Source organism: Catharus ustulatus, chromosome 6 (genome assembly GCF_009819885.2).
Source record: "Catharus ustulatus isolate bCatUst1 chromosome 6, bCatUst1.pri.v2, whole genome shotgun sequence".
In the NCBI taxonomy this organism is placed as follows: Eukaryota; Metazoa; Chordata; class Aves; order Passeriformes; family Turdidae; genus Catharus; species Catharus ustulatus.
This window is the reverse complement of record NC_046226.1, coordinates 21,194,566-21,204,081: the sequence shown is the minus strand read 5'-3', so window position 1 is coordinate 21,204,081 and position 9,516 is coordinate 21,194,566.

The window sequence follows — 9,516 nt, the reverse complement described above, 5'->3', positions numbered from 1 at the left end:
AGTGCTGAAACATCCACAAAGGCAAGGACCTTCTTTCCACAGGCTTCAACAGATTATTGAAATTTAAGTACTATGAAGAACAGCATATGAGGAAATAGGGAAAGTTGAGGGAGAATAAAATGGATATTCAAGGAAAGAATGAATGAGGAAAAACTTGTCACATGATCCAGACAGTGGATGCTAAAGAAATTAAGGGCAGGAATGATATGGGAGAATTAATTAATTTTGGAAGTCCATGGTCTGGGGACCAGGTGCACAGTGACAGAGTCAAAGGCCTGGGACAAGTGGATTAGACAATTTCTGAAGTAGCAACAGCAGGAAGTTTATGCAGGAAATAAGTAGCAGACAACGTCTTCAGAGACAAATATCCTGTTTTCCTACAAACTTTCCTAGTTAAGAAAAAGAAAGAATCCAAATAAATCCCATATAACGAAGTCATCAGATTATTTTTCCTTTTTTACTTTTTAAGTAAACAAAATGTTCTTTTGAATTCAGTGAGAGGCATTAGTGGGTTTTAAAATAAGAAAAATTAACACCGCATTTCCCACAACTGAGCTTGCACACCCCAAGAGTTTTACTGCCCACTCTGGTTTCCTTTGTTTTGTTAGTTGTGCTCCACATCAGAAACAATGAAAGCTTTTTTTGTTGTTAAGAAACATCTTTCAAATTGAGCTGTAAGCCACTCCTGGTGTATGTGAGCATGGATGTGTGGGGGTGTGTGAACAAGCTTGTTTGTGACAGAGGAAGAGTGGATCCATGTGTAATAGGGGAAAAATGAGAGCTAAGTAAGAAAAATCCAGTCTAGAGTGGAATTAAGCAGTTGTGAAACAAGATTATAACAAGATGAGGTTATTTTTGTGATTTTAGGCCAGTTGGGGAAGTGGGAAACCTAGAAATTCTCTCAGTTAATAGCAAGGCAATTCAGAGTTCATTAAATGCTCTTGGTGTTTGGCTGTTTGTTTTAAATCTCCCAGCAACAACGGGAAGAAGATTTGCAAAAAAACTATAGGAGGGAAAAGCTCCATGGGGTTCAAAAGAAAAAAAAAAAAAGGAGAAAAATCTCTATCCATATGAATAAAGGCTCTCTCTGTGCTGGGCTTCTTTTTACAAGATTTCACTTGTAGGTTTCTATATTGTAACAGCTGGACTTCATTTTTTCACTATTCCTTCTTAAGCAAAAAACCCTGGGATTTCAGTGGGACCGGGTACAGATTACGACAGCTCAGGGTAATTAATCAACTGCTGCTGGGTCACAAAGAAAAGATCCACTGCTGAAAAATGGCAGGAATTTTCCCCCTTTCAACTAAAGTGGTGCTGAGTACTGCTTCCTTCTGGCAGTTTCTGTGCTACAAGTTTTCTTTTAAAATCTTATTTACTTTTCCAGCAGTGATTCAGGCAGTTACTTAAGGTCCCGCAGCTAAATCAAATATTTAATTTTCATCTAGTGTCAGTGAAAGATAACAGAGCTCGGCAGGTACTCAGCATGAACAAATTGAGATTTCGATTACTACAAGTACTTCTATGTTCTCAGATAGCCATAGATACAGTTTGTCCAGACAAAGGGTAGTTAGCAGGAGACATTCTTCCTAAGATCAGTTTTGTCCTGCTCCTTTCCCAAGGCTGCCAGCAGAGCTAAGTGGTTCCTTTCGAAGCACACGCCTGACTCCACTGGGCTGAATCCCACCACGTCACTCAGCCAGCACTTGGGAGCAATCTGCCCTCACTGCTGGGACAGCACAAGGCTGGAATACTCACCTACAGGTTAAGTAGTCAGCATTCCATTTCCAGCCCTGCACAGCCATCCAATTACTCACCATGCAATTACTTGGTAGTCAGTAAATAAAATTCACATGATCAGAAAAATACTGCTTTGTTAGGGAAAGGAGGAACAGGATAAATAGAAAATTAGGGGGTTCTTTTCCAGTAGAGAAAAATATTAGTTTCAAAATTTGTATCCATATTTCTTCTCCAGTTCAGGGATGTTTGTCTGGATCCATTTCTAGCCTTAAACTGCAAGGATGACTTACCATCTAAAAAAAGGTTCACATTTGGGCAATGTGTCTTAAGTCTTTTTCAACTAATTCAGTCTACAGACTCCAGAAGCTGAGCCACCTTAGATTAGGTCTATGTCCTGTTAGCAACTGGCAGAGTGTAAGGGAATAGAAGTATTATATGAAACCCTGGTAATGGCTGAATTCTACTTGTTAGCTTTAATAACTTTAACAAAATAAAATTACTCAAGCCTAGCAAATCTGTTGACTCTCCAAAGCTGGAAAGGATGAATAGTTACTTTCTCCTCAGTGCTTAAAGCCAGTGTTTTGTAGGTAACTGAAACACTAATTAAAAGAAAATTAGTCTGCTAGTACTGGAGCTAACTTTAATTCTGTGGCCCACGCTAGATACAATGCAGAAAAGTCAAACTCTCATTATAAAAGATACATCAGGTTTAACACATACCTCAGGTTTACACGGGAAAACCAAGTGGTATGTTCAGCTCTGCAATATGATGACCTATGAGTGCTTTCTACATAGCAGACGGAGAAGTAGTGATGCCACTTTCCTTCAGGTTCAGCTACCTATGGGGATCTGAAAATCTAGTTTAAGTTCAGATAGCTGTAAAATTATGTGGAAACATTGGGTAGAAGGAGTGAAAGAAAAGTTTTATATGAATATGTTCCCAGGAAATCCCTTATTTGAATGACAAAGTGCTCACAGTGATCTGATAAAGCAAGATAACTGGGCTCCAGAGATTTTGTTCAGAACAAGTATATAGGTCATGTAGACCACTTCCCTGGCTCAGCCCTCCCCCAATCCTCTTTCTCGTAGTGCAGTGAGAACTGATTTAAAATTCATGTAGATTCTTTAGATAGTGTACAGATAGACCCTATAAATATACAGGTAGGTTTCTGGTATATTTCTATTCTAATATTGGCTGTCCTAAAGGGCTAGGATTATGCAAGCATACTTGCAACTCAGCTAAACACATTTTAATTTCAGGATTTTTCTTATGATGTTCCATCTCAGTTTTCCTTTGTTTATATTTGTCCTGCCTACCCTCCTAAATATTTCCTTTCCCCTGACCCCTCTCTTCTGGGTATTCATGTCACACAATTTTTTCAGACTGTTAGCATCTTTCTATTTCAGCATCCCAAAATTAAACCAGATTTAGAATCTTCTCTCATAAATCAAACACAACATGAACAACTAACACATATCTTAAAGGTGACTCCTCTCACAGAGCTGGACTTGAGAGGCTGACAAACTCGCAGCCTAGGACTTCACAAACTAGGACAAACAACTAATTTCAGCTGTGCCTTTCCTGCCTTTTTCCCTGCATGAAAATATACATTAATAAACTGATGCTGAGAAACTCCAAAGAGCAAATCAGAATTTAGCCAGCTGAAGAAAAGGCAGAACCTCAATTTTAACATACAAATCTGAAAGTAGTTTTACCCTTTGATTTTTGATCCTTTTTTTGTGTCTACAACAGAGGCAAAAAAGATCCCCTCTCTATAACAAATGCGTGATATTATAGAAATCTGCTTCTCTGCAAGTGTGAAAGCACTGAATCACAAGTGGAAGGCAGGAGATGTCTTTGCAGGTTCTAGCCTACTATTTCACATTTATCTTGTAGACTCTTCAGATTAAGAAGCTGGCACGTCTCACACACATCCTACTTGCTTGAGTGCCATAGTATTGGAAAGAAACATTCAGTGCTCCATGTTTCTTCTGTATTATCCAGTATTAGTTACAAACCATGCATGCAGACCAATTACTTTGCCCCAGAGCTATTTGGCACTCCAGGCTAAACAACTACTAACTGTCTCAGAACAAGGACAGAATTTAAATGCACAGCTGACTCTTTGCAAATCTTGACTGAAGGCTGGAAAACAGCATGTCCACCCTTGAACTTTCAAGGGGATCTATGGGAAAATAATGTGGAGGAATGAGGGAAAGGCATGGGAATTATTTTTTAAGATAGTATGATTCTCTAATTGCTCAGGAATTAAGAGGTGAGATGTAATAAGTCACTACAACTACTTCATTGTTTAACCCTGACAAAATCCCTAGCGATTGATTCTGTGCTCATTTTCCAGTACACATATTCAGAATATTAGCTAATGCAAATCAATCTGGGTGGCTTACCCAGATTTTTAAAGGCCTTCAGGAGCTCTCAGAGCTAACAACTATCTCAGAGTAGTCCACTCTTTAGGTGGCAAAGCACTCATTTAACTGCAGCCACATTACCAAGTCTTCTCACACACAGCTTCCAAAGTTAAGTACCAGCTGCAAAGAAGTCATACCTTGAGAACCCTTTCCCACTACCTCAGTGTTCCTTCACAGAACAACTATTGCATAACCCTGAGGACAAAGCCAGGAAGTCTGTAATACACCCCAAGCCATGACCATCACAGATTTAAACTGAAAACTTTTGAGGGCAGTCAGCCTGAAACAAGGGATGATAAGTGACTATCATCTTTGTTGTGGGGTATTTGCTTGAATGCCAAATGTTTTTTTAAAGACTGTTATTTTAGCTCCCTAGACAGAGCAGAACAGATCATCAGCACTGAAAGTACCAACGTATTTGAGCTAAAAAAAAATGTTCTCCTACAGAATGCAGTAGAAATAAGCTAAGGGACAATGCATATGAAAAGAAGTAAAAACTCCTACTGTTTTAAATTTCCTGGTCCCAGCCACCATATTGTCTGGAATTGATTTGATATAAGCAATATGGCCTTTCAGATTTGAAAGAAACCATAAGCTCAAAAGATATTCACTGCCACCCCCGCTCCTTAAAGAATAGCCCAAGCCTTTTCCAAGAGCACATACCTTGCACTATGTCCAGACCTTTATGAAGAAAAAGTATTTAAAAATAAAGCCTCTTCTTGTATGTCTCTGCAGAGGCAGCTCCACAGCCAAGTTCTCAGCTGGAAGCTCTAGTATAGGAATCAGAGTCCTTTTGTGCCTGCTGTGTCAGGGCAGTATAAATTTACACCTGCCTCGGGTTTAATTTAGCAATTAGTAATTACTTGGTAAATTAAGGAAGTTGGGAGAGTTTCCTCTCAAATAACACTATTATTAAATAAGATAAAATCTGAGTGCTAAATGAACTGAGCATGTTATTTCTGCCCTGAAAGAGTACCAAGCAGACTAGGGTAGGTTTGTAGAATTCTAGGGGTTGCATTTGCAAAGATGTCTTAGAGTCTTCCATTCTCAACTTTGCTAATGCTGTGGTTGACATTTTGCTGTGAAAATCCACTTTCTTTCATAACTTTTCTTCTGTCTTGAAAATCATGACTGGCCCAGCCACAAGCAGTAGTCAAATATCAAGTCTTTTTCCACAGCTGACCATCATCTGTGCTGAACTGCACAACTCTACTTGGTCTAACAAAAACAGCCCCATATCATCAGTGTCCAAGGATGTCTTGTTTGTTCCGACTAATGCATACATGTATCTTTTTACTTACCAAAACCAGTAGAAGACAGATCAGGTCTAGGTTAATACAAGCAGGTACTTTTTGTTGGCTGGGTATAAGCTCCACCTTATCTCTTCAGTAAAGAAACAACACCCCATAACTTTCCTGTACTGAACAAGGAATTCAGTCTTTTGGGGAAAGCTCAAAGGGAGGGCATTCACTGAATCACAAATCCCAGGGAGAGGCAACGATTTAACAGGTCTTATGAGATTTATTTGAATTTCTTCTAATCTGCATCCCAGCCAGTGCATAAATAAAAACAAGGACTGGTCCAGAGCCTGCTGCCATTCAAAGACAAGCAAGAAGCATTAACCTGTATTAAGGAAGACAAGAATAAGTCTAGGGGCTTTTCCTTAATGCCTGACATCTGAAACCAAGGTTCTTCTGACATAATATCCCAATATATTTGATTTTGGCTTAGTGTCTGTTTGATGTAGCAATAAAGCAAAGCTCACATATTTTGCATTCTCAGAGAGCTCCCAAAATACCAATGGCAGAATCTCAGTCCCATTTACACCAGTTCACAAAACTGGCAGGTCAGCCTCTTCTGGGAATCTGATCATTATGAATTTAACTGTATAGGAGCTGAACTCATTAGAAATTCAGCCCCTTAACATACAAAGAGCATTAGGTGCCTTTTCATATATGGGTATGCACAAGTGTTTTAGGGTAAGGAGTAAAGGATAATAATGTTTGAACATATTGTATCCAGAATTTTAAAAACAATAATTAAAAAAGAATCATTGTAAGGCAGTTTCACAAGATTCAATTAAAAACCAATTAAATCTGTAGGCCTTAAAAACTGAAGGCCAACAAAACAAACAGCAGTACTTTGTTCCTCATATATGAACACAGGTTCTGACAGTACCATTTGGATTTAAGCCATAGGCTATATACTTGGTAAGTCTTCATTGGCAAATTGATGCACTATTTGTCTAAGTCTGGGTTAGGGTTATGCCAATTCCACTTGATCTGACCCTTCTTCCACACACAGCTCAGCACGTGCCCCCCAGGCAGCACTCAGCACTGCCTGTCTGCAGTTGTCCTCTGATCACCCTGCTACAGAAGGGCAGCAAGAGCCAGTCCGTGCCCGAGCTTCACATGAAAGCCCAGAGTGCCAGGACTGCAGCTGTGATGTGCAGGACTGAACCCCTACCTGGCAAGAGCTGGGCAAATGCAAGGGAGAAAAAGAGATTTGCGCAAGCTAATACTCTGAAAGAGAGTGGGGAAATACCACTCCTCTTGTGCAAGCTTAGCAGAAATTCAGCAGTGCCCAGGGTCACCGAGGCCCACCTGGCAGCAGCCTCCAGACATGTGTTAGAGGATCTCTAGTGCAATACCAATTCAGAGAGCACAGTTCCAACTGCTGGGCCACTGATCATCTGATGTCCTGCAGCTGCCCGGTTATTCAGAAAAAAAACAAACCCAAACTCCTAGAAAAATCACGGATCAGAATACTGCTTAAGCAGCAAGGCCTACCTGTGCCTTTTGTGTGAAAGGTAGAGATTCATAATTACATAAATGCATAAAGAACTGTCCAGGAACAATGCCAGACCTGGAAGAACTAGAATTGAAATAGAAACTCTGTGGTGTTGTAAGAAAAAAATTTATTTTTATATAAAAATGTCATCCAAAGCAACAGCTACATTTCTCTTGCTTCCCTGAATAATATTGAAGAGGTGGTTGAGACAAAAAATTCTCATCTTTTATGGAAATAAGTCTAAAAATATGAATTCTTATTGTTATTGTTACTGGTATCAACTAATCCTCTACAAGTAACTTCCACAGCACAACAAGATCTTCAGTGGGTATTTTGTATACATAGTTTAGTACACATTCAGTGAGTGTTTAGTATACATTGTCTGAATTACCAGTTTCCATCAAAGACCTACAGAGGCAACTTTAACACATATTTTTATTTCTTTAAACAGAGAATAGATGACCAAAAAATGTCATCTTTTATGCATTCCAAGAAAAAAAACATCAATTATATTTGCAAATACCTATATACAAAAGACCAAGACTGAATGTTGGCTATTGATTTTCTCACCTGGGATCTTCAAAATCCTACGACTACTCTAAATCTTATTTATATGTAAGTGATTTTTAAAATAGATTTTGGACTAGTCAGTGTGGTCTAAGGTTTAAAGGAAAGGGCTGAGAAACAGGAAATGTGGAAGAATTGGGTTGGATGAAAGCCTGGATAAAGGCCTGTGGTTTGTTTGCATGATTTTTAGTTAATAACAAGGGAGATTGGGTGTCTCAGAAAATTCAAAAAAGGGAAAGAAACCTTTATCCAACAGAGAAAAAAAAAATCCAAAACAAAGCCAAGAACCTTCATATGAAGGTAACTGAACTTGTAAATACTAATGGAAAGTAGTTATGTGTCTCATCACTTAAAACTGTTCTCCAGGGAATTCTCTCTAGAGTCAGAGCATCATAGATTGTTAAGTGTTGTAAGGGGCTGCAGCGATAATCTTGTCCCAGATGCCCCTGCCATGGGCAGGGACACCTCCCACTACATCTAACACGGCCTTCAACATTGCCTGGGTTGGGGTACCCACAGCCTCCCTGGGCAACCTGTTTCAGTGCCTCACAGTAAAGATTTTCTCCTAATGCTAGCCTAAATCTCCCCTCTTTCAGTTTGCACCCATTACTCATTGTCCTATCCCTACATCTCCTGACAGAGTCCCTCTCTAGCTTCCCTGCAGGCCCCCTTCAGGTACTAGAATGCTGCTCTGAGGTCTCTATGCAACCTTCTCTTTTCCAGGGTGAACAGCCACAAATTTTTCAGCCTGTCTTCATAGGGGAAGTTCTCCTGTACTCTTACCACCTTCATGACACTCCTCTGGACTTGCTCCAACAGTTCCATGTCCTTCCTATTGGAAGCTCCAGAACTCTATTCCTCACTCCAGGGGGTCTCCTAAGGGCAGAGTAGAGGAGCAGAATCACCACTGTTGTCCTGCTGGTCAGACCTCGTTTGTTGCAGGATTGGGTTCACTTTCAGGCTGCGAGCACATGCTGATAGCTCACATTAAGTTTTTCATCACCCTGAAGCTTTTTCCACAAGCCTGCTCTCAATCACTTCTCTGCCCAACCTGTAGGTTTGTCTGGGATTGCTGTGACCCAGTTGCAGGACCTTGCACTTTGCATTGTTGAACTTCATGAGGTTTGCATCTGCCCACTTCTCAAGCATGTCAAGGTCCCTCTGGGTGGCACCCCTTCCCTCCGATGTGCCCACTGCACCACTCACCTTGGTGCTGTGAGCAATCTCACTGAGGGTGCACTCAATCCCACCACAGATATTGAACAGTATTGGCCCCTGAGGGATACCACTTGTCACTGGGCTCTACATATACAAGGAGCCATTGACCCTAAGTCCTTGTGAGAGGCTATCCAGCCAGTTCTTCATCCACCCAGTAGTCCTGTGTCAGTTTGCAACAGGATGCCCCAGAAGGGCTGGACCTGTGTCTGCAGCAGTGTTGGAACAATATGAACAAAAATCAGTCAGCTGGGTGTTCTTGACCTCTCACTGAAATCAACCAAGGATGCCAAAAAAAAGCTTTACAAAATCCTTTTAATGCATTATGGAAACAGCAAAAAACATTCTTTTACTGTTTTCCCAAACCTGCTTTTCTATGTGAGATAGGTATATGAGGTCTGATGTGTTTTGTAATGGTTAACCCACTTAGGGCACGTTCAGATATTGTTTTGTGTGTGTGTGTGTGTGTGTGTGTGTGTGTGCGCACAAAGGTCTATCTTTTGACAAATGCTTGGAGAGCTGCCCATTATAAAGGCATTGATATTTTTTATTCAAGGAGACACTCCAAAGATTCAGGAATAAGTCTGCAGGAATATGACATTCAGTTATTTAAGATAAAGAAAGGGCTAAATTTTTTTAAACATTCTACTATTACACTGCTGATCCTAAGGTTGTCTCTCTTCTTTGGTCCTCTCTCATGTTTACCCTCCTTCTAAGCTGCAGACTAACCCAAACTCCAAGTGGTTGAAGGCAAGAACAAGGCAAGTAAAGCTATGA